Source organism: Panthera uncia (assembly GCF_023721935.1).
Source record: "Panthera uncia isolate 11264 chromosome A3 unlocalized genomic scaffold, Puncia_PCG_1.0 HiC_scaffold_11, whole genome shotgun sequence".
Taxonomy (NCBI): Eukaryota; Metazoa; Chordata; class Mammalia; order Carnivora; family Felidae; genus Panthera; species Panthera uncia.
In genome coordinates, this window is record NW_026057578.1 from 74,922,174 (window position 1) to 74,948,221 (window position 26,048).

General features: G+C 37.2%; 1 long non-coding RNA gene across 1 annotated transcript in view; it reads left to right on the forward strand.

Annotated features, from left to right (window-relative positions):
* The window catches only part of LOC125937017 (uncharacterized), a 27,237-nt gene extending 1,189 nt beyond the window's left edge, over positions 1-26,048 (forward strand). The window contains exons 2-4 of the long non-coding RNA XR_007462209.1: positions 3,896-4,024; positions 23,792-23,852; positions 25,969-26,048. This is a non-coding gene — a long non-coding RNA (uncharacterized LOC125937017). The remainder of the gene's footprint in view (positions 1-3,895; positions 4,025-23,791; positions 23,853-25,968) is intronic.

A 26,048-nucleotide genomic window follows, 5' to 3' on the forward strand; every position in this document is an offset into this window, starting at 1 on the left:
GTTTCCCTGTGCATATCATTGCCCAGTTTCTTAGAATTCAAACAGGTATCTCTTAAGATGCTTTTTAAGACTTTACCTATTGACCAAGTATGGGTTGTTCTCAAGCCTTTGAGATAATTGCAATTTTTCTTTTCTTTTTTTACAGCCTAGGATGTCATTACCTGTTTTTATTTTGAGCCTCATTCTTAAATACCCTAGCAAGGATAAACTCAAGGTTTTAGGACCATTGACCATGACTGATGACTTTTTGTTTTTTAGAAACCTTTTTACAGAAGAGTAGTATTCTTCTATAAAGATGCACAAATCATAATTGTACAGCTCAGTGAATTGTTACATGTTGAATATACCCTGATCAAGACACTAAACATAGCAGTAATCCTAGAAGGACCCCCTCATGTCTCCTCCTAGTTGGCGGAGAGTTTATTAAATTGCTTATTCTTTCTTTCTTACTGTTTTGAACTTTATATACTAGTGATTTTTAAAATTTATTTATTTACTAATTTATATTATTATTTTTTTAAGTAAGGTCTGTGCCCAATGTGGGACTTGAATTCATGACCCCAAGATTAAGAGTTGTATGCTCTACTTACTGAGCCAGCTAGGTGCTCCTAGAAATACTAATTTTTAGATATATTATTGTTTTTATATTTGGTATACATATTTTAATGTCTTGAAGAGAAGGGCTCAAATTCTTTGATTCCTTTTAATATTAGTGTTTCCATATTTTTAGTCTTACATGTAAATATTTACTGAGTATGGTCTCTAGCATTATTATAGAGAGTATTGTCAGATTTAGGTAACCTGGAATAATTTTTATATAGTCTAATTTCAATTTTCAATGCTTTATGTACTTTAACAGTTGCTATTTGATTTCAGAGTTTCACTGCCTTAGACATTTTTCAGCTGTTTTTTCCTCTTTCATTCCAGACACAGTCTATAGACCTTATGATCATTATCACCTAGAGGGTTCTCATTCAGTTTGCTTTGCTAGACCTGTCATCTCCGTTAATCCAAGTCAAGGGAATTGATTATTTTTTTTCTAATTCAACATTTATATGTCAATAGCAAGCTCAGTGCTTGATTTCCTGTATTTAGGGTATATCCGTTAATGTCCAATTATACTCCTTTGTTACTACCGGCACAAAGCTTGTTTTTACTTTCACAAGGCTTGTGGAGTTTGTTACCTTCTTTGTACTATGAAATGTCTTTACAAAATACATCTTAGAACAGTACCCGTGTGAATTAACTAGCTTTGTTCTTTTAGCTCTCATAATTAAAACCCATGCATATGGAGATATTATTGTTCTATTGGTGGTGACCTGATTCTGTGGTCCCAACCTTGAAGACAGTGAATCTGAGTCAGGAGTCTTCTATAACCATTGTGTTTGACATTTTTAAAAATCTTGGTTCAGATGGCTGATTCTGACATCACTTCCTTTATTCTAAATGTTTTCCCCAAATTCTGCCCTGATCCTGACCTGTGGCTGTTTTGAGTAAGGGCTTGATTTGATACCTATGATCTTAGCTTTCTTCTTCCCTAACTATGATTAACCCACTGTACAGACTCAGTAGCAAAACCCTGGGAACTTCCCGTACAATATCCATGTGTAGGACTTCTGTTTTGCTTATGTGAACAGTCCAATTCTCATTCCTTTCTGACCAATGTGTGCATTTCAAGGCAAGCATACTCAAATTAAGGATTCCTTGTAATAAGGTTCACTTTTCTTCTGACCTAAAGAAGGAATGCTCCCTGAAAAAGGGAGAGGGGAGGCCCCTTTCTGCATGTCTTCCCACGTTCTCTCCAGGAAGGAGCAAGAGAGTCTTCAGGGACTTATTTCTAAGTGCAACACCTAGGTGTTGCCTGTGAGGAGTTAACAGTCCACTATCAGGAAGGAAAAATAAATCTTACCATTAGATGTTGAAGACTATAAACACTGGGAGGCTTGCTCTTTTTTCTCTTTCCTTTTTCTATGTAGAGTCTTTCTGTTGTTTTTTGTTTATGTTTCTGCTTCTCTCCAGAGTTCTTTTTCCTAGTCAATATGTTTCTTGATTTTCCCCCTCGATATAGCCAGCTAGATGGCAGTAGCAGGGGCCACATGAGTATTCTTAGTGTCCCTTTGAAGAGGCTTAAAAACTCACTGCAGCTGATAGGGAGGCCAGGAGGAGCCTTGGTACCTCGGGACGTTGGAAGGGTGGGCTGGGAGCTATCAACAGATGTGGATTGGCTATAGTTAGAAGGCAAGCCCCTGCTAGCTGAGTCACTACTGTGGCTTGGTGAAAGTCTGCCTCCTGCAGGTTTACAGGCACCCTGGAAAGACCTTCATGGACTTGGTGATTCTGTGTCCTCCTGACAGGCATGTGTTCTTTTGCAAAACAGGGCGAGCTTTTCTCCTTTGTGAATGAAGAAAAAATTACACTTTTTGGGTGAGACATTTGGTACTTTAGGTAGAAAGTCATAGTTGCATTCAAATCCCTTTCCTCTTTTGTCTAGTGGACATCCCTATCTTAAGATAAGGCACTTTCCATCAGTTTCTTGCCCACACAACAGACCCTACTCCTAGGAGAAGCACAAGACTTTTCACATGGCTAAGTGCAGAGCTCTAGGGTCCTTTTCCTGATAGCCAGAGAAAGCAGTTTTCCACAGTTGTGCACAAGCATTATCATTGAGAGTGGTTCATCGATCTATTAAAATAACTTGTGTTTTAACTTTCTTTGGCAATAACTACAGTCTGAATTCTCTGCACTGGGAGTTGTGACCAACAGTTGGTATTTGCAAAATGGCATCATTTACATGTGCTCATTTTCAGGACCTCTGTCAAATGATTAGTTCACAGGTTCTATTTTTGTTTTGAACTTAGGAAGGATTAAGTTTGAGAGTGTTTATTGTTTTCTAATGCATATTTTTTTTATCAAAGATTTCTTAAAGTTTTTTGGTTACATTTAATTATTATGTGACATTTGAGGTTGAGTTAGTATTTCTAATCTTTGATCTTATTTTAAGAGTTGCTCTATAGATATAGAGCAGACTAATTCTTCATCTAAAATTCCAAAAAAGACAAAATTTTACATTTCCTTGCATAACTGTTAAGGAGGCAATACCATTTGGTCCCAGGGTTTTTAGGGGGCAGAGACGGGCTTGCCTTGGAGAGAGTTCATACCGCACATTTACTCAAGAAGGTAGTGGACAGATGAATGTTAAGATCCCAATCTCCAGTATTTACTGAATAGATTCTGGGGAATTAGTACCTCACTCCACAGCATGTGCGTGCGCACGCAAATACACCCCCCCCACACACACACACTCACACACGGAGACTTCAAGCTCTAGCTGAATCTGGTAGCATCTTTCTTCATGTTCTCTCCTTGAAAAGGAGTTTGCCTGTGACAGTTTCTTCTTTCTAATATTCATATAAAAACATTTCTGTTGAGGAAGGGACTAGAAGAAGATTAGGGTACTTCTACAAACCAAGATTTCCTCTTTTGCTCCAGAGTCATCCACATCCTATTTGATTCTGGTTTTGATAAAATACCAAAGCGAAAATGATTTATTTTAAAGATCATTTGATTTTGATTGCCAGTACACTCCTCCACTTGGTAATACTCAGCCTAATACCTTAATCGATTTTAATTCCAGGCTCCTCTGCCCTGTGCATGTCCTCTTGGAAGGGCGTACCCACTGACCTCAGCACAAGATGAGCAACAGGGTTGCAGTGACTGGCCTATGTATTGACTTACTATGTCTGTATAGGCAAACCAATCCAATTGCATGGTGATATTTGCTTGCCTCAAAAGGGACATTTTGAAACAAAAGAGGGAAATAAACGTGGGATAAAATTGGTTTTTACTTGATTATTTCATGATTAATTTGTTGATTCTTACCAATAACAATTATTAGGAACATTCAGTGCTCCTGGTGCTGGGATTATGAAGGCAAAGGAGATACACTCCTGCCATCCGTTTGCATATTCCAGTCAAGAGAGGAAAATGGGTTCATAAAGAGATGATGAGAATCATACGCATTAAGGTTAGTGCTGGATACCCAGGGGCTTATGGGAGCATGGGAAAGGGGTCTGTAACCCTGCCTGAAGTTAATGGTAGAGGGGATGCGTGGGGAAGGCTTCTTGTAGCAGCTGACTCATAAGTTTAATATAAAAGGATGAATTTGAGTGAAAGAGATGAATGAATCAAGGTGGGGAGAGAGGAGAGAATGGTATTATTGGCAGAGGGTACAGTATTAGCAAAGCTTTGGAGTTCGGAAAGTGCACATGCATATGGAGGGAATATCAAGCAGTTTAATGTTGCTTAAGGATAAAGCAGGGAGAGGGAAGGATGAGAGATGAGGCCAGATAATTAGGCCGGGTGTTGTCTGCCATTTTAAGGAGTTTGGACCTTTTTCTGTAGCTGGTGGGGTGCCAGGAAAGTTTAAAAGGGGACACGGCTGGGCTCTTCTTCTAATCTGATCATAACTTCAGTTCCTTCCTGCTTTGAGGAACTGCTGGGTATTTGTCAACCCAATGGTGTTGGAGGTATTTTTTCCCTGATGAGTGGACAAGCCGAATTCTTCAGAGAGATGCTGCCTGACCCATATGGCCCACTGACAGTTTGACAGTTGACAGCTTTTAGTCAGACTAGACTCACTTAAGCTGCTTACCCATCCTGAGGCGTGCATGCGGCCAGAGCCCGGACTTCACATCATTCTGGCTGTCTTAATTGGGCACTAATTAAATGTTTTGGCTGGAAACCTCTCCTTGCCATGGCTGAATGGACTCATTTGAGGCCAATATTTCAGGGAAACATCTTGTTAGGCTGATCTGATTCCCTGTTTAAAAAGAAAATGCACATATTCAGTTGTTTCTTCTTATTTTTCTTCTTTTAGAAAAAAACTAAAAGTTTAAAAGGATGTGTGTATATATGGATATCTATCTATCCATCTATCTCTGTGAGTGTGCATGTGTATATTCACATGTATATGTACATACATATTCACGTATAGATAATATATATAACATATATATGTATGTATATACATATATTTTATATATTACATATATATTATATATAACATATACATACACACACATACACACATATGTGTCAGAATAGGAACTTATAGAAAGAACAACTTTGCAGTTAGGAAGCTAGAGGTCACATCTAAATTTTATTTGAGATTTAGTCTAGGCTAAAAGTAGTTAATCTGTTTATGGCTTAGTTTCTGTATTTGTGACAGAGTTGTGAAAAAGACACATGAGAATTTTATCATAATAGTTAAGAATGAAATCTGAGGGTGCAGATGATTCATCTCTAATCCTAGGAGATGGGGGAGCCTGGCTTGCTCAGTTGGTGAGGCATGCAACTCTTGATCTTGGGGTTGTGAGTTCAAGCCCCACACTGGGGGGTGGGGTACAGATTACTTAAAAGGAAATTAATCCTAGGAGATGGATGGATGGACCAAGATCTGTTTTCTACCTTTTCTTAGCTATTACATGCTGACAAGGATTTCTTTCTCAAATCATTCCAAAAGCAGAGTAGATAGCCAGTGTCTGGGGTTCAAAGGGCCACTTTTCAGTCTACACTGTGAAGTATGTCAAGAATGCCTGCAGTGTCCACAAGAAGAGCAGTAGGTGCAGCAAAATACATTGAAGGAAAAACACTGAGTAGACCATCTGTCTGTGGACCTTCAGGAGCTGGTTATACTGCTATTGAAGGTATTGGCATGGACTATTGATTTGAAATAGGTATCATTATTTGTTGAGAAATCCTTCCACTTGCTGAAACTAAGCTGCTCATGAATTTTGCTTTTCTGGTAAAATAAACCTTGTATTATAATAATTTTTTTTTCTAAAATAATGATGGTATTATTGTATTAAACAATGACTAATGTGAACATGGGGATTTTCAGAGGTTAAAATTAATTCCTAAATTATAATTTTCTATGAAGAAATAGAATTAGATAATAGGGTTGGAAGATGATTTCTCGTCTGGAAAGGAAAAATAAAATGTGCTCCAGTTCGTGTGTCTTCACTCTTTCAATTAGCTTAATATTTATTAATGTATATTGTATCTGGTAAGTATAGGTTTATAAGGCAAAACTTCATCAATTAGCTATTCTTGAATTCATTTGCATTTGATTACTAAGAAGTAACTTGTTCACAATCAACAATTGTAAAACAGCACAGTATAGCACTGCCTGAACTAAAGTAGATCTTCAAAACTTCTTTGATGTGTGTGCTTCTTTAGGTCTTAAGGACACATTAAAGTGTATGTTGAGCTTTCTAGAATTCACTTTATTTAATGAGAAATGTTTTCCTTCTTGTTTTGCCACTACCTTCCTCCTCCATATCCACTCCCCCTCCCTTTTTTGTTCTGAGCAATGATTCTGTGTGTTCTTTTCCTATTTAAAATTTAAAGAGTTACATTTGGGAGAGGAACAATGTAGGGAAAGGAAACCCCTGGAGTGTGTCTGATGTGATCGTTCTCCTCTGTGCCACCATTTTTCCTCCCGCTGTGGGAGCGCTAAATGATAATGCCTGATACCTTCCTGAATAAAGCCTGACACGGTTTCCAGCTGTGAGCATGTGATCAGTTTTTATGTTTGATTTTTGCACACAAGTATACTACTGCAAGCATGTCCACAAACTACTTCACAAATGCTTCAGGGAGGAATTGCTATTGAGTGAATCAAACATTAAACAAACACTGAGTGATTGCATTACAAAACTACATTTATTTTAGAAAACCATGTTTCTGTTCGAACCTAGAATCTTTAAAAATTAATTTCTATAAAATGGTCAGGTATAACCAGACAAGTAACCCTCAATAAATTTGCTTTCAGTGTGAGATTCCAGTGTGAGATGAGTTGTCCAATAGAAAAAAAGATTATGCTGCTCCCTATATTTTGCTATAATGATTAAATTTGATTATAATTATGCAATGGGTTGATTCATTTGTGAGAAACATTGACTAATATATTATGTCATCTTAAAATGGAGTCTCTTAGGCTGTAATTTTTAAATCCATATTTTTCTTGAAGCAGGATATTGGATACATATGATCCTCGGTTTAGTGACATATTTTGGCAATATTATAGTCTTATATTTCAGACATTGTATTTTAACATCTTTTGTATGACAGACAATATATATTTCTTGTTGTTATTTATGAAGTTTGTGGTATGCCATGATGCTTGTTAAGCACTAAAATTTACCATATACTTCTTCCTGGCTCACTGATCAGTATAGGAAAAAAGGGGAAGAGGGTCCTGAAGGAATACACTAGCAGACAAAAAAGAAGCTATTTTACTTTTAGTGATAAGAAAGTTCAATCACTGGTTCCAGTTTAATAGTTTGGACATGGAGGGGAAGCACATAATTTATAAATTAATGATAAGTACCTATAGTATCCACTCTCATGCCAAATTCTTGGTTTTCTAAATCGCACTGCTTGACCTCATGCAAGCACAAGGTCAGGTTTGGGGGCTACTCCTTGCGTATCAGGTGTAATACTAGATTCTGAGGAAGGAATATTACATTTAGAGAGAGTCAAAATATCAAAACTAAAAAAACAATCAAGCATTCTGTTCCAAACTTCAACTTTTTAAGGTGTGGTTGAAATAAATCTTTGCAACATGAAGAAAATGGCGACAGTCTGGCGATAGTTCTGGAATGACTCTGTTAGTGACTACATTTTGTTTGTTTTTAACTTCATATACATCTACTTTAAACTCCAACTGAACATTTCTAGTGATGATTACTTGTTTTCTATTATCGTAGAAATCTGGCATTTCCTGATTAGCCTAATAATTGACAGTTTCTAGTTACGTCTTTACTGTGGGTGACAGCATTAAATCACCGTAGACATTTAGTCATCATCTTTAGGGTGAGTCATTACAGTTCCAAAGAAGGTAGATAAATAAAGGAGAAAAATTGCAGTTAGTCATTAAAACTTTTGCAGAGATAAGGAAACTACGTACCGACATAAGGAAACTACGTACCGACATTGCTTTCATGAATTTTCCTTACTAACATGCTGGCAAAAGAACAATGCTAGTCATTCACACAAACACTGAATCTATGAATTTCTGGCAATTGAGGATTGTTTCCAGTCTTGTTTTGGATTTCCGTAAGCTATTAACTATTCTCTGTCTCTCAATTCCTCTCTCCGTGGACACATTACACATGCTCACACATGTACAGTATATATGAAAAATATACATATGTAAAAATGCATGTTAAGTATATTTGTTGAATGTACATACATTAAATGAATGTGACATATTAACATAAATATATTCAATGTATGTTAAATATGTGTATATGTGAGATATTTATTCATCTATCTCTCCACCCATTTATCCCTGTGATTAGTAAATGGACATCTTTCTTCTAATTAGTACTTAGAATTTAAAAATATGTATATGGTGTTTGGGGAATGATGGGACATTGGTGTATGCATTTGCCAAGATTAAAACTTTCAGGACTGGTTGGAATATGGGTAATGGGAGGAGGGAAGGGGCAGTAGAGAATCACCAGATAATTTACAGTAACTGAGGCAGTCTGTACATGAGCAGATTGGACTCTGTCTAGTCATTCTACATTTGGACACTTCAGTCTTTTTCTTCTATTCATGCAGATAATAATATTTCTTATCCCATATATGCCAAGCTGCCATTCCCAGACAGCTGCCAGAGACCAGATATCTTGCAGTTTATAACATGCATAGGCGGAAAAAGGGAATGTCCCTGTTTTATGTACCATTTAAAGAGGGGAAAAGCTCTGCCTGAACCTACCCCCTCTATTCTTCCCCTCATGTTTCATTGGCCAGAGCTGTGGCACTTGGCCTGTGTTTCAACCAATTACTTATGGTACACATGAGTCTTTTCTGAGGCAGCAAAATAGAGGACTGTGGTCAGTTCAGAACAGGAAAGACAGTCATCTAGAGCTTTTCTTAGTTTAAAATAAGAAAGAACCTTTTTGTCCCATCAGGGTTTAGCATTTTATGGTGCCATTGCAAATATCTAAGTCCTGTCTGATTTAGAAAGAAGACAGTGGCTTTTAGAAATTTTTATTTTAAGTCATTCAGAAGTTCTTTTGAAGTATAAATTAATAAAATGTAAACAGTTTACCACCTTATATTTTAGGTAAATCTAGATTCGTAATCTGCTCCTACCACCACTGTTTCCCAATTAAACAGCCAAAAGAGTCAGTCCTTAGAATGGATTAATGACCTGCAAAATTCCATTTAAACATAGCCATTCTTGAGTTTTATTAGTGGAAAAATACAAACTGGTCTGTGGTCATGGATTATTACAGATTCACTCCAGACTGCTGAATTGAACTCTGATGAACCTGTGACACTCTCCATTAAACCTCAAAATGAGCTTTCTCTTAATTGGGGAGTAGGAAGGGAAAAGTAAACTAGTGGCTGGTAAATGCCAGACTTGTGAATCATTGCTTTATTTTGGACAGAGTGTTGAAACATTTTTAGATGTGCATGGAGGTAAAGGAGAGGGAGTGGGGAAAGAAGTTTATTCATTTATTAAGCCCAGCTCTGTTCTAGGCAATAGTATTTAAAAAAATTAAATATAATATGAAAAGAAGGTAGTATTATAGTCATTTTTAGATGATAAGATTGGCTTTAGAAAGGTTAAGTGACTTGTGCCAGACTAAGTAACTAGAGGTGGATCTAGGATTAAAACAGAAGTATTCCATAGATATTTATTGACCTAAGCTCTCGAATTTAGTAGTGAAGAAACCAGATGTGATCTTTGCCCTTCTGGGGCCCACAGTCTAGGTGGCAGAGACCAATATTTTTAAAAAATCATTAAAAATGTACATGATTATAAATTGTGATAAAGCTTACGAAGAAAAAGTGCAGGGTATTCTCACAGGGGGACATCATTTCCATTGGTGTTTCCATTGGAACATGTAAGTGGAGACCTAAAAAGTGAGATGATATCACATAAGTGAAGAATGGAGGCAGTTCTCTTCTCTGTGAATAATTGGCCTATGTTAGGGCCCTAGGTGGGAGCTGACAACTGGCCAGTGTGACCAGGTCATAGTAACTGAGGGCTGGTGAGATGAAGCTTGAAAATAGGCAGGACAAGCTTTTTGTAGAGCTTTGTAAAAAGCCATGATAGGGATTTAGATTTTTACCTTAAATTCAGAGGAATATCATTGAATCAGGGGATGTTATAATGAGATTTACAAAATCATTCCTGATGCCATGTAGGAAACGGATTGGAGAGATTTCTTTCATATCTAGGTAATTTCAGTAAATATTTAAAGTTATATATGTCATAACTACTTGTGTCTAATTAGTGTTAGTTAAATGAATGAATGAATAAATGAATTTCCGGACCAAATGTGGAACAATGCTTTAAAGATAAAAAACTGAAGAAAGAATTACCTCCTAAAATGGCTCTGAGAAATTATTACTACACAGTTCTACTGACAAAATGAAATTTACCTATTTTAATTTTTTTCTACTCTGTTATGCTTTTATACTTTAAGAGATTGAGCTTTCCAGAACTGTCTGCTTAAATTAAATTTGTTTGTTTTTTTGGAAACCTTGGCTTTCTTTAAATTAAAGTTTCCTAATGCTAAATACCTAGCAAGCTGCCAAGTAATTTTAGAGTAGAAGAAACTAGCAGCCCAAAATGTGCCTACAGTTTTTAGAATTCAAAATTATAACTGATTGGTCTGTATTTGTGTCTTTTAAGATATAGAAGATGTATTTAGAAGTTTCCTAGTTCCTTTTCCTTTAAGTGGAGATATTAATGAGCTTATCAGGGATGTAGCAGTGTTTTATGAAGAAATTATTACCAGGGGAATATGCATATTCATGTGTACATAAAAAACCAGCACCGACCCTGAAGGTGTCCAGTACATTTTAAGCGCTTTTGGCAGTTGTGTGATCCACAGATGAACTATCCATATCCTTTAAAAAACAAAAATGAAATAAAAAGCAGAATTGGAAAGCCTACACAAAAGATCATGTAACCCACCCATGTTTATATTGCAAGCAGATCATTACCTAAACTTTTTGAAGCAGGTGAGCTCATTTTCAAGGAGGGACAATGTCTCTCCCCACTGGACATGCAAATATGCTAAATCCAGATCATAGAGTGCCTGTGATAATCTCCTTGTGAGAAGATCTAAAGCAAGTGACTGTGTGGGCTTTGTACTCCCAGGTACCCCCAGGTTCAGACATTTAAATATGCTGTCCTCTCTGTCTGGAATGTCTCCTCTCCACCTTATATTTACCCTTCAAAATGCAGTGATGCTACCTTTTCAGGGTAGCCTCCCTTGAATTTTCCTTTAGGTTAAATTAGATTACGTTCCCTTGTTATGGACTCTCTGAGCACCATGGCATTTATCACAGCTGAAATTGTACAAGTATTTGCTTAGTTATTTGATTAATATCTAGTTTGTGAGCTCAGTAAGGTTAACGACAGTGTCTGTTTTTGCTCAATGGCATCTGGTATATGTGAGTGTTACCAAGGTGAAGGCAATTGCTATCTCCATCAGTGTTGTAATAAAGTAGTGTTTTCAAGATATTTCTCACCAAGATTAAGTTTATTATGAAATATGTCTCATTACTTTTTAGAACTCCATACCAGTTCCTTCTCCTTTTTCAAATAAATCAACCAAAATCATGACTTTTGAAAGCTTTTAAGCAGTGTTTGTGACCTATGCATAGAAATTCATTTACATCATGACCCATACCTGTATGCATCATGCATATGAATAAAAGCTTCACACAAAACTTCTGTTCTGCTGCAAAAACTTTTAGTCCATTCTTAAAAAAAAAAAAAGAAAAGAAAACAAAAAAGAAAAAGGATGCTGATTGTAAACCAAAAAACTGATTGTATCTTTCACTAACAGGTTGTATCTTTCACTAACAGAAAAGCACTAAACTGTTGATCCAATTAGGGTTCTCTCTATTACAAAATAAATGACTCAAAATTAAAATTTTCTATCCATTGATAGTATTACACATGCTTCTGATTTTTCTCCTTTATTCTGCGTCATCCACATTTTTGTTTTACAATCAAGCATATTGCATTTGTCATCAGAAAAAGATTAGTAAAATAAAATTGGTGTCCAGTTGTTTTGTCACTGATATAATATATTCTTTGATATTCTAAAATTCTAAATCTTCTCACTAACTTCTCAATTCACATTCGTCTCATCTTACCAGGATTTCTCTTCTTCAAATCTTCATACAATCCTTCAACTTTCAATTTGTACTCTGAAGAGCTATTATGTAAAACTGGTTTCCCAGCCCTTCTTTGCAAAGTCTCACCCACTCACATCCAATATATAGATGCTCTGAAGACAAGTACTGTGGGTGTCGCTTACAATTTAGATGATCAGCTTCTACCCAGGAAATACACTTATTCCAGTATTCCAGTCTGCATGTATAGTACAAAGTACATTGTGTTGTTTGTGTTTAACATTGTTTGTTAGTATCATTATCAACATAGTAATGTTATTAATAGTATTGTCAGAAACAACAGCAATCACCAAGATAACAGCCTTAACAACAGTGGCATTTACAGTATGCCATTATATTAATTATCACAATGGATCTGACAGGCTGCTCCGAAGAATTCACATTAGTGAGTAGTTTATGATTTTAAACTCAAGAGGAAAACTAGAAGCTACATCAATCCTAATATACCCTTGTCTTCATGTACCTCCCACTTTTTCTAAGTTTAAAAAAACAAAGAGGAAAATGATAAAAACTATTACCAGACCAAATTTATTAATGGAATTAAATAACTTGTTAGCTCTGTAATAAAGGAATATGACAAAGAGTGGTTTTTTGTTTTTTTTTTTTTTCCTCTCCATAATTTGATCAGTGTCACTGTCTGGATACAAGCAGTTCATCAGAAGGGAATGTGCATGGGGCACCTGGGTGGCTTAGTTGATTAAGCGTCTGACTCTTGATTTTAGCTCAGGCCTTGATCTTAGGGTCATTAGTTCAAGTCTTGAATTGGGCTCCATGTTGGATGTGGCCTACTTATAAAAAAAAAGGGAATATTCATACTCAACAAGGGGAAGCCATGAAAGGTAGGTTCTTGCAAATTTAATATTTCTAAATATAATTAAGTTGAGAAAATATTTTCCTCTGTTGGAGTAAAGACTGGCCTGTTACCTGTAAGTTAGTTTTATAATTTTGCTTGCTGTGGATTTTGTAGTCCTGAACATTAGAAATGGCATAAAAATCATTATCAGTGGAATGTCTTCCTGATCTAAATAGTAGAACTGAACTTCACAAAGGAATTTTATTCCTTTTGTGTAAATGAAAAGGTGATTGTAGTTTATGAAATGAACTTCTAATCCTGATTCTGAAAGCTTGTTCATTTACCCATCAGTAATTTACTTATTAATTTCTGTGGCACTGGACAGATATGAATACTTAGTAATTAAAGTGTCCTAGTGATTAGAGGTTCCTAGAAAGCATGAAGTTATCTGGTTGATTATTTACAGATTTGGTTACCATAGAGGCAGTTGTCTTTACTCTTTCTTATCTGAGATAATTATTAGATCAAAATAGACAAAATTTACCAGCTGTCTTCTTTGATGGTCTGCTATTCAACTAGCTTTTTTTTTTTTTTTTTTTATTTTTTTTTAAGTGAGCACTGTGCCCAATGTAGGGCTTGAACTCAAGAGTTGCTTACTCCAACAATTGAGCTAGCCAGGCACCCCTCAACTAGTTTCTATCAGAAGCCTGCATCACTGACGGCCTTTTGAAGGCAATGAGTATGTGATATTAAATGCTAGAAATAATTACGGTTAAGCAGCAGTCTAAAGTACATGACACATAGCCATTTCTAATTTCTAATAGGATAATCTTATTTTGTATTTGTTTTTGGTGTCATAAGAATTAAAATTGGTTAAATAAACTTTATTTGTATTGTTAGGTTTTTGTTTTTAGTTGTGTCTTGTATTTATTTATTTAAGGTATAATATATAATTGCATTGGATTTGTTGAAGATACTTAACCTAGGGCTAACTCATATTATGGCTAATTTGTAACACATGGTTAGTGAGGCAAACGACCTTTATCTCAGATCTTAGGAACTAAGTAAGATTCGGCATATTTAATACTGTGCTTGAATTGTAAAAAAAGTACTTAGATAACTAAATTAAAACACAAATGCAGGTTCTTTGTCAAATCAATATGCAAGAGTTGCATCCAGCTGAAATGCTTTTTAGGCAAGATGGCTGTCCATAGTCATTGGCCTTATATGAAAGGAAAAACAGTCACTGATAAGCTAAAATAAGTCATTCTTCTGAATCTATTAGAAGCAAATGGTGAAGAGACTTTTCATTAGACATTTTTAAATTTTTTTTAACGTTTATTTATTTTTGAAGGAGAGAGAGAGACAGAGCGTGGGCCGGGAGGGGTAGGGAGAGAGGGAGACACAGAATCCAAAGCAGGCTCCAGGCTCTGAGCTGTTAGCACAGAGCCTGATGTGGGGCTCGAACTCAAACCGTGAGATTATGACCTGAGCTGAAGTCAGACACCCAACCGGTTGAGCCACCCAGGCACCCCAGACATTTTTAATAAAAGTGAGCAGCTCTTGGAAAATTCCAAAGGAAATATGCACATAGCATCAGATGGAATGCACATTATAGATGGCTGTGCCAACTTTACTGGTTCAAAGAAGGCAAAATGTTAACAGAAACTATCATCTCAAGTCTCAACGTTTGTTGAGGCCTAGTAGTTAGTGCTTTAACATAAAAAAAGATTTCTAGACTTCCTCTTATTTATTTTCAGCTCTTTCTTGGGGAGACTCAGGAATCATAGTGATGCTCCTCTTCCCTTAAAATATTGGAGGGGGGACACCTGGCTGGCTCAGTCGGTTTAACGTCTGACTCTTGATTTACGCCCTGGTCATGATCTCACAGTTTGTGAGTTTGAGCTCTGCTTTGGGCTCTGTGCTGACAGCGTGCAGCCTGCCTGGGATTCTGTCTCCCTCTCTTTCTGCCCCACCCCCCTGTTTGTTCTCTCTCTCTCTCTCTCTCTCTCTCAAATAAATAGAAACATTAAAAATAATATTAAGGGAATTTGAGGCTTAGGTGTGTTCACATGTCTCTCCCAGTATGACAGAACTGGGCTGAGAACTCAGGTGTCCCCACTTCCAGTTCTGGCCTTCACCCATTATGTCACACAGCATCTAACATTTATTTGCAACCTCTGTTTGTGTGTTTGTTCCATTAAAGCACTTTGCTGACTGTGGGGATTCAAAAGATGAAATGAAAAGTGGAATTGTGGTAAGTGAACCCGAGGGACAACATCCTGTGTTCACTTTGGTCTAAAATTCTTGAATTTATGGGAAGGAACTTAGATAATTCTAATGAGTACTTACACCTTCTTATCTTTTTAAAAACTGTGCTTTCATAATGTGTAATAGAATCTGTTTTTTGAGACATCTTCTTTTGAGAGAAAACCCAGATTCTCCCCAAATCCTCTGAAACCTTTCTCTCAGTGTTCGGTCACTGCTATTAAGTAAAATGTACTTTAGTCTAAAGAACTGGGCAGATGTTAAAGACTTTCGTGGTCCCCACCAGCCAGGGGGTTCCTCTGTTTGTTATTTCCCGGCTGCTTGGCACGTTCTTGTGACATACAACAAACCTCCATTATAAAGGATTATATGATGAGTCAACAAGCATGTGAAAGATAGCAACCAAATGGTGACTCCCAATTACATGAAAAATTACTATAATCACCCCTGCTGTAACACCCGTCTGTTGGCAAAGTAGTTGATCCCCTTGAAAAGCTTTAAAAGAAGGCCCAGCGCATTAAATAAAAATCTCAGTTCTGTGTGTAATCATAAAAATTAACACTGTCACTTTAAAAAAAAATCTAATTGGTGTCCTAAAGGGAAACCTACTAGGCTATGTAAAGTAGCTATTATGAAAATGTTTAGCCTTTGGAATGTATTTCAGACAGCGTTTGTGTTGCCAGATTTGTCAGCCAAAAATTCACTAAGCAGATTTGTCAGGGGTTGAGGCCATAATCTGTAAAAAAGACATTGGCATAGAGATTAAAGATCAAGAGAATTATATAGGTTTGTTACCATATGCCAAGATTCCTTTTTAAAAATAAGTTTATTTATTGTGTGGGCTGTAACCAGAAGCAAGAGCTATCTTTGTTTGATATTTAAAACAGTAGCATGTCCTGCTGGGGAAGGAACAAAACTGTTTCATTCACATGCTTGTATGTGGTGCTAGAGGTGGTTGGGAGGGGGCAGGATGTTTCTGACATTCCTCCCCTCGGTTCCTTTCTCTCTTTCTGCCCTATAAATCTTGTATCAGAGTTGCGAATGAAAAATCAAGGGAAGGAGGGCTGTTGAGTCTACTGTCATAATCTTCCTGGGTGGGTGCCATAGGACCTGGCTGGACACCTTCACCTTTCAGGGAATATGTCCCCAACACAGAGGGTACAAATATTGTAATCAGGCTTCTCTTTTCCTGCCACAGGTGATATATTCACATCTGTGAAGTTCCCACTCCGCACTCTTACACTTAGAAGCATCAGTGACCAAAAATGACTGGGTGCGGGACTTCTGGGTTCCTGCTCTAGCCTGCTGACAACCTTGCCATGTGGCTCTGAGCAAATCATGAAATCACTCTGAACTCCCCATTCCTTTATAAGGGTATGAATTAGGTGGTCTCTGAGGAGCCTTGCCCTTTAAAATTCTGTGAATCTGTAAAGAATCCCATCTCATGTAGGTTGCAGCCTACCCAGGTGCAGCAAGAAAACGTGCTTTTACATATTGCTGTAATATATGCTTCAAGGTTTAGTAGAATGGTGGAGTGCTTCCCCAGAACAACTGGCGTGAAAGCATTGTGCTAGAAAAGCTAGGAAAATAGCCAGTGTCTCTTGAAGTTCCAGTAAGTCACGTATAAGGATGCTTTTCCTAGAATGGTGCACACTGGGACAGTTTGGGGTGTTTATAACAGCCAAACATAGTAATGGCATTCTGGCACATTTACACTTTTGAGATGATCATGGATAAAGCTCCCGGTAACACTTCATAATTTTAACAGTGTTTTAACAGAGAAGGCCTAGTCCATAGATGACTCTGGGACACACAAAAAATGAATTTACCTACATGGAAAGGGAATCACATACAATTTTTGTGGGAACTTTCAAAGGTGCTTACACTAAAGCTTTTCCATGCCACTTTTAAATTATATCTTCATCATACAAATGAAATACTGCTCAAAGAACCGCTGACTGAGAGAAGTAGCAAGCAGTTTTTCCCAGACTTTATTCAGTATTCACATCCAATCACATTGGTAAACATAAATACATCACAGAACTTATTCAAACACTCACAAGTTATCTATATAAAGACAAACTACCACATATTCTCTGAAATAGATTTTTCCTCCATTTCTCTTTTGCATTTTTCATTCTGTATATTAGCTGTGAAATTCATCTTTTTTGGGGGGTGGGGGGAGCAAATTATAGACCCGTCCTGGTTCCACCCATAATTTTCCACATTTTCTTGACACAAAGTCTGCCACATTCAGACAAAGTTAATGGCAAGCAGAAATTCCAGAAGTATCCAAAAGGGGTTTTGAGTCTGATACCTTGATTCCTGACCTGAGAAGAAAACAGATTCCCCACCAGGCTGGAGTCCTGGGTCTTTAGGAGCCAGACTTGTCATTCTTCAATGTAGCAGGAAAGGAAGGGATACCTGTGAGATGTTTTCATGCGCACATAGACACTAGGGGGTGTCCAAGGACTAAATGTGTTTCTCCTTCCCTTCAGATTTGTCTCGTCGGTACTCCTAGGTCCAGCTAACTTAAAGTCCAGGAGCTGAGGGAAAATCCATCCAATTAATTCCTGTCTTGTGCTGAAATGAATAATGTGGGGTCAGTTTCATCATCAAGCCCCGATTCCCTTGGATCTCTGGCAGCAATTGTAATCTCAGGGTTCAGAACCAGGGACCATCCCATAATATAAGCTACAGGTGATGGGGAGCAAGGTGCTCTGTTATCAAATGCTCTTTATCGCTGTGTTCTCCAGAATTTGCATGTACTTGAAAAGGAGTCACCAATTTTTCTTTACTTCAGTTAGTTTCAGTTTTGATCTGTCCACCCTGAACTGGAGGCAGGAGCATTGTGAGAAGGTAGAACTCTGACTTCTCATTCTTGTGAGGTCTGGTTTGTTTTTTAATGTAGATTATTTGTTGATTATTACGTATTAGAAAACATTTGCCCTTGCTGTTGTAGACATCTTCAGGCCTTTGGGCATGGGTCTCTTTATGAATACCTATTACTTCTTAATTATGATGGTTTAATAAGATATGTCTTTCATTTTCATCTCCTATCTCTCTTCTCCTGTGATTCTTCTCCCTTCACTATTGGTCCCTAAGGGCATGTTACTGGCTCCTTTTCTTTATTGCTCCCGTCTTCTCTTCGCCCCTCCTGGCGAATTAAAAAAATAAATAGAATGCATTTTAAGGATGACAACGGTAATAATAAAGTCAGGAATTGCTTTCCAGCTAAATGCACTGATTGGAAGTGCCTATTGAAAATAGCATAAACCTAATTGAAGTAGTCAGCCCCTCCCATACAGGTCATTCTGTGCTCTATTAAAATGAAGGTAAAACAAAGCTTGTGACATTTCTGCATTTCCCAGACTCACTTTTCCTAAGACATATCAATAGTATTGACAATAGTATTGCATTGTGCTCCCCAGTGACCTGGGCTGTCATCTTATGGTCCTGGATAATTCTTTCATAATGAAACCTTATTGTATACTTTCCCTGTAACAATCAACAGAAAAATAATTATGTTTCAACATGTAAGATTTGAAAATTTGAAGCAAATCAAAATTGTAGTGATCAGCCTAGAACACTGATCATTTAGATCATGTGGATACTCACTACCACCTAATGTACCTGTTAAAGATGCTGATACATTTCCTAAACTTAAGAAAATAAATAAATTGCTAAAGAAATGTTGAAAGTGAAATTATCAGAAGAGTTGGGATTATATCTAAGGATGTGTTATTTCATTGCATTTTGAACAGTTTAAGCAGACTCCTCAAGAGTCATTAGTGGGTTCTAAGCTTTATTACTAAAGTCTCTTGTATTAGATAGAACTATCAGATTTGATGGCAAAGCAGTAGCAGCTGGGAAACTGCTCTTTCTCTCCCCTCTCATTTCCCAAACAATGTTTGCACTGATTAATACTATGCAACAAGACATGACGCAGAGATTGTGTTGGCATTGTGTTCTGATGACCCCACACATTGTGTGCGCTCTGTGGTTCCTTTTGCTGTTCATAGTTATACGGGTTTATCAGAAATTACATGTCAGGCTCCCAATGAGTGTAATTGTATACTGATTGTGTATAGTTTTTTAAACCTCATTATTAGCCTTGTATGCAAACCAAATAAAAGGAAAGTTTAAAAAAGGAAAAAGAAAATAGCCTCCACCGGACGTCATGTCAGAGCCCAGGTGTTTGAGCCTGGATGCAGGGGGGAAACAAAATGTTCTCTCGGGGACATCTGCTGTAGCCATGTGCTTGAAAAAGGCCCTAATGAATGGAGGGGAAGGAGCAGAGTGGCGAGGGTGTTGGGGAAGAGCTCTGTGGCTCTGCTTTCTTCTTGCTCTGTTCTCCTTGCATGCACGATTCATTTAATAACGAGGCAGGAGGACACTGAGGGATGCAGTGTGCATGTCCCCATTCATGTCAACTTTCATTAATTGGTGCCCCCATGGCAATTTCTCTGCATTCTGACCCTCTCCTTAGAATCACTTTTTTAACAGAAAAACAAAAATAAAAACACCTCAACTCCGTAGCCACAAAGTCAGGGGGAAGTAGACACAGGAAGAGTGATGAAATGAACAGTGCTTTCTTTCCCTTCCTAGGGCTCTGCCCTTCTGCCCACTTATACCTGAGCATTTGTTGGACATTTCTAAGACAGTTATTACCCTGGGTATGCGTTCGTTGGATTCACGAGCAGGAATCTCAGCAGGGAATCTTGAAGTATTACATACCAAGGACGAGGGCCATTAGAATTAGACTCGTCCCTAATGTGGGAAGTACTTAGTTCTCTTTTAAAAACCTTTAATCAGTATACAGTGGTTCAGTACACAGATGTTAGCACCAGTGTGAGGGCTCTCTAATTGTAATTTAAGTTATCCCTGCCTAAGGGCTCCCAATCAAATTATTAGACTGTTGCAGTGAGTCTGTGGCTCTTGGTTGCACCTTGCAAGGGGGTATTTTCTGGAATGATGAGAAACAGTGGTTTCTCCTGGGAAGCAAATGTACCATTATGGACTTGTTAGGTCCTTGATTAGATCCACAGCTGATAAGTGAGTAGACTTTTCAAGAGAAAATATTGCAGTTTATTTCAGTCTGCCTTATTCAGCCATTGGGTAGTGGAAAGGAGGTAAATGAAATAGAACTAAATGAAACATGCATGCAATTTTCTTAAAAGTTGTGGTAAATTTATTAATCAATTTTTTTTTTTTAACGTTTTTTTTTTTTTTTTTTTTTTTTTTTTTTTTTTTTTATTTTTGGGACAGAGAGAGACAGAGCATGAACGGGGGAGGGGCAGAGAGAGAGGGAGACACAGAATCGGAAACAGGCTCCAAGCTCCGAGCCATCAGCCCAGAGCCTGACGCGGGGCTCGAACTCACGGACGGCGAGATCGTGACCTGGCTGAAGTCGGACGCTTAACCGACTGCGCCACCCAGGCGCCCCTTAATCAATTTTTATAATTGCCATTACCCCTTTAGGCATTGGAAGTAGAGGCTTTTTGAATTTGTTTGTTTTCTTGCTTTTTCTCCAATGCCCAGACGAGCTTCCTATTGGCAATTTTCTGACTGGACTGCCCAGGATTAAAGAGTTAAACATTTGGAGCGACAATTAATTAAGAGGTCATAGAAAGTTAACCTCTCAAGTTTCTTTCCTGAAATGCATGTTTATCTGATTTGCTTTAATAAGTGACTTGCTATTGAACTAGTTTTATATACTTTAATTTGAAGATAATTATAGTACTATAATTCATATTTCAGATGCACATTAACTTTTCAGAAGATATCCAGCTAGCTGCTTCTACCTAGCATTGTGCTTATTTTAGTAAAGTATAACCCGAAGAATAATTGACTGGTTGTAGTAATATCTTTTAAGTCTTTCTATTACTAGGCATTTATTTGATTTTAATTGTGGAACCATTGGTCATATTGAGTTCATTTCCTGTTCATGTTGATTTCATGAGTCTCTCCATTAGTATTCAATTGCACAGTAATTAGTCATTAGTTCACCGTGATGTCTTCAAGCATGTGTACACTTATATTCTCATTTTCTACTCAGTTTCTGCAGTCGTATTTGAATTCTCTCTTTCTTAAAGAGACGAAGGCCACGATAAGGAAGATAAAATGCTAGATCATGAATTTATTAGACTACATATTTTGCCAAAAGGCTCACAGTTAAGGCATGCAAAACTTGATGCATTGAAAATGAAATAAATGGCAGCTGCCTAACCACAATACTGAAGTCACTGAGATGTCAAAGCCTGGGATCTGAAGCATTTATGATCAGAGGCGAGATAGAAGCTATTTAGCGAAACTTCAGGATGGCGCTTGACCCCAGTATGCACCTGGCTAATTCTGATTAGAGCATCTTCAATTTCTGAAGAAAGGTCAAATTCCCAACTCATTACTAAGCTCCAATAATGTATTGGATTTTGCCATTTTAAATAACTGTTTGGCTTTGCAGATTTATTTTCCTTTACAAGAGAAAGTGTTCTTTAAAAATATATTATCAATGGTTTCATTAATTTCAAATTTGCTGTGTTTTTAGCACATTTTATCTAACATATTCGTTTAGCTTGTATGAAAAGTAAATATGTCATCTGTCATAGTCTGTCACAAGCTCGTAATTTAAATCCATTAGAAAATTGTCCCTGCTTTTTATTTGAGCTGGCTTCACATTGTTGTCCTAATTAAATTGGAATCTTATATCATTTAAATGTTAGACTTGAGAATGAAGTTATTTTTATTCAGTGATAATGGTGGTCTTCTTCACAGAGCTCAGAAACTGCTTTCAGGTTAGTTGAGTCAACGTTCAAGAAGCCATAACTGCTGATATAGGTTCCCGATTAACATTTACTCTTTACACAAAATGAGAAGCAGAAGAAATGGGGTCCTCAAGATAGAGTCTCTTCTCTTCCTCTGAATATATCACTGCTATGATAGCTTATTCCTATGCCCATTTTTTTTCATTGTCCAAAGGTAGTTTAATTCTTCTAACTAAGCAAAAATATTTTGCTCAATAGTGTGCATAAATGCTTCTCAAATTTTAATGTGCATATGCATCTCTTGGGGACCCTGATAAAACTCAGAATCTGACTCAATAGCTTTGGGATGGCTTCAAGATACTGCATTGCTCATAAGTTCCCAGGTGAAGCAGAGGCAGCTGGTCCATGCTTTTCACTTTGCGTAGCAAGAGTGTTAAAATGCTAGGAGGCAAACAGAGGATGAATCAGAATTAATATGTTTTCATCTAACCCTTTTTGAGAATTGAAAAATCGTTCTCAAATTTTAGAAGTAGAAATGCCAGTTGTTATTTTGACTTAAAATTTACTAAAGTACTGCTTACTTGCTTGCTTATTTATTTATTTATTTATTTATTTTTAAGTGTTAACATCTATGTTTGATCCCTTTAGAAGCAACTGGCTTTTGTAAGAGGAATATGTGTGGCTTCAAATTCACCCTCCTGACTTAAACATACCCATTGGAGTATGTGTTTTCATATAATTAAACTTAATATTTAGAAGTTAGTGGAAGGTATGTTATTTCTGTATCTTTTTTTTAAAAATTTTTTTTAACGTTTATTTAGTTTTGAGACCGAGAGAGACAGAGCATGAACAGGGGAGGGGCAGAGAGAGAGGGAGACACAGAATCCGAAACAGGCTCCAGGCTCTGAGCTGCCAGCACAGAGCCCGACGCGGGGCTCGAACTCACGGATCGTGAGATCATGACCTGAGCCGAAGTCGGACGCTTAACCGACCAAGCCACCCAGGCGCCCCTCTGTATCTTTTTTATATTAAAAATTATCTTTAATTTTGTTTAAACATCTAAGAATGAGGAATTTTCATGTCTAAATTTAATAGGGTGAATCTTTCTATAGAAAATAATATCCAATACTAATAAAAAGGGATGCCAATTTCAGAATCACAAATAACTGTGGAAATCTGCAGATGTTCAGAGTGGCTTAATTAAGGTAGATGTCCACAGTGTGTGTGTGTGTGTGTGTGTGTGTGTGTGTGTGTGTGTGTATGCATGTGCCTTCTTTGGAAACAAATCAGATCGACAAAACTTAGTTTATTTCATTTCTGTGGGCACAGGGTATGAATTTCTTGGCTTTTGGGTTCTCTTCAGCACATAGTCTCAATTACAAACTCTTCTCTCGACTGAATTATAGTCTGTAAAGGTCCCCACATCTATTTGAAGAACTCTTCAAATTTTCTCTAAATTTTGGTATACAGATTTGAATGAGGATGACTGTTACCCATTTATGAAGTGAAACACTCTTGATCTTCAGCCCTTTTTCTCCAGCCCTTTTTGTCTCTCCATCCATCCTTTCCTCCCTTCTTGTCCCTTGTTTGTTTTTTCTTTTAATATATCTATTGGATGAAAAATGAATGATTAGTGCAAAGAGAATAGATTTTCTTCTATTATGATAGAATTATGGTCTATGATCATATTATCAGTCCATGAAACTTATTTTCTGAACTTTTTTTCTTATAGCATGAAACCAAAGGAAACATTTTAAAATATCAGACATACTCTAGGAAGTTTGTTCACATCAGTAAGTAATTCTGTTCCTTGTTGGATAATGTGTAAACTTTGAAGAAAATACTTTTAAAAGTTTGATGTAATACTATTTTAATTTTTAAATAAAATAGTTTTTAAAATTCACGTAAGCCCAAGGAACTCAACAGAATGGATTCGGGAAGGGCAAAAATAAAACAACAATAAAATACTTAACTCATCTCAGACTTTAGAGCCCAAGTAGGCTTTAAGTAAATTATGTGTGATTTCTTTTATGTAAAGGCAGATGATGTGATGGAAACAACAAGATGTCACAAAAGGCAGACCAAAACTTTTGTCCATCTTCTTTTTCCCACCTTTGCTACTTGGAATATTACTTATTCTTTCTAAGCTTCAGTTATTTTTCAACTAATATATGACAATGCTGGTAATTCTTCACTCAAAAGATCCATTTGAATTAAATAATATAATAGAGTCCTCCCAAGTGTTGTGGATTTCTTGGCTCTGAAAATAAAGCAGAAAACAAAATAAGAAAAAATGATCCCTCATATAGCTTACATTCTAAAGGGGGAGCTCGGACAATAAAGAAACTAAATGACAAATGTAATATGTGCTATGGAGAAAAGTAGGTCAGAAAAGAAGGGGATAGAGAATGCTAGGGCAAGAAGTAGAAAGATGGCAATTTTAAAAAAGGTCATCAGAAAAGATGGCATTTGAATAAAAGTCTCACTGAGGAGAATGTTGTAGGCAGGGCAAACAGCAGGTACAGAAGCCCCGAGGCAGCAGTATGCCTCCGGCGTAAGAAGAAATGCAGAGACTGGTGTAGCCAGAGAAGAGTGAGTGAGTGGGGAGAGGTGGGAGAAGATCCAGTCAGGGAGGGAACTGTGAGGCCAGATCATACAGGGCCTGGTGGGTTATTGTCAGGACCCTGGTTTTTATCCTGGGTGTGATTGGAGGTTTTGAGCAGGACAATGACGTAATCTAGGTTTTTAAAAGGAGGACTCCCCCTAGAGTCTGGTGTCAGTGGAGGTGTGAGCAGTTAGAATCTGCATATACTCTCCAGGTAGAGCTGACAGGATTTGTTGTTGGATGTGGATGTGAGAAAAGATGAGAGTCAAGAAGGATCAACTATTTTGACCTGAGAATCTGGTAAGAGAGAGTTGTTAACTGGCTAAGGCAGTCTGTGGCAGAAACAGGTGTTGAGGAGGCAGGAGGATCCCCAGTTAACATGTCCTAAAATTTGAGAAGCTTTTAGGACATCCCAGGGAAGCTATGAGCTGGTACTTGTGCAAACACTTTGGTCAGAGGCTAAGTGTGGCAGAATTCCAGGCTGGATATGGAGAACCATGAGAGGTCACTGGTACCCTTGAAAAGACACCTTTCCATGGGGAGATGGGAATGAGAGCACTGTTCACATAGTAGGTGCTCAAGAAACAGGAGTTGCCCTACTTTTATTTTTCTTTCACCTTCTATCTCATACTGTTTTTATGTATAACTAGATATAAATAGAGTCCAGGTGGCAAATTACTTGTTGTATGCATGTTGTTTGTATGTTTTCTTCATTTATTCTGAAGAATGTCACTCTATATCAGTTGGCTGTAGGCTCTGCTTCTTGGTTTAAATTACTTTTAATGCTTACCTTCATTTGAACTAAGCCATATGTCTTTGTCCTTTCTTGCTGGTGAGCATACCATAATATTTATCTTAATAAGTATTTGTTAATAGACCATCTGAATTGTGGGGTGCTACCTTGTAAAGCAAGTTGAATAAAATTTTGAATGGACCTTTAGGCCCTTACTTTGGAAAGCCTCAACCTCATGCTAATAAACCATAACCAATAAAGGCTATTTGGGTGCTTTAAAAAACACTGAGAAAATGCACACAGATTATAAATGATGTTTTATATTATGCCCGATATTGACAGGTGCAGTTGATATTTTAAGATTTTTTTTAATGTGTTCATCAAAATAGCAACTGATAGAATATTAGACCATCTGGAGATTCTTTACCTACTGAATTATTAGAAATGTAATACAATTCAATTTTGTTTCTCCTCTCTATTGACATTGCTTTCCCATGTGGCATCCTACATTGTTCAATGACTTAGGGGGTCCATAACATATTTATGCTTCTATTTTATTTGTTGATTTTAGAGTTTTGTGTTCAGTGTGTCCCTTTATCCATCCTTTACATGAGGCCCACCGACAGCTCCCAGTTCAAAAGTAGCACAAAG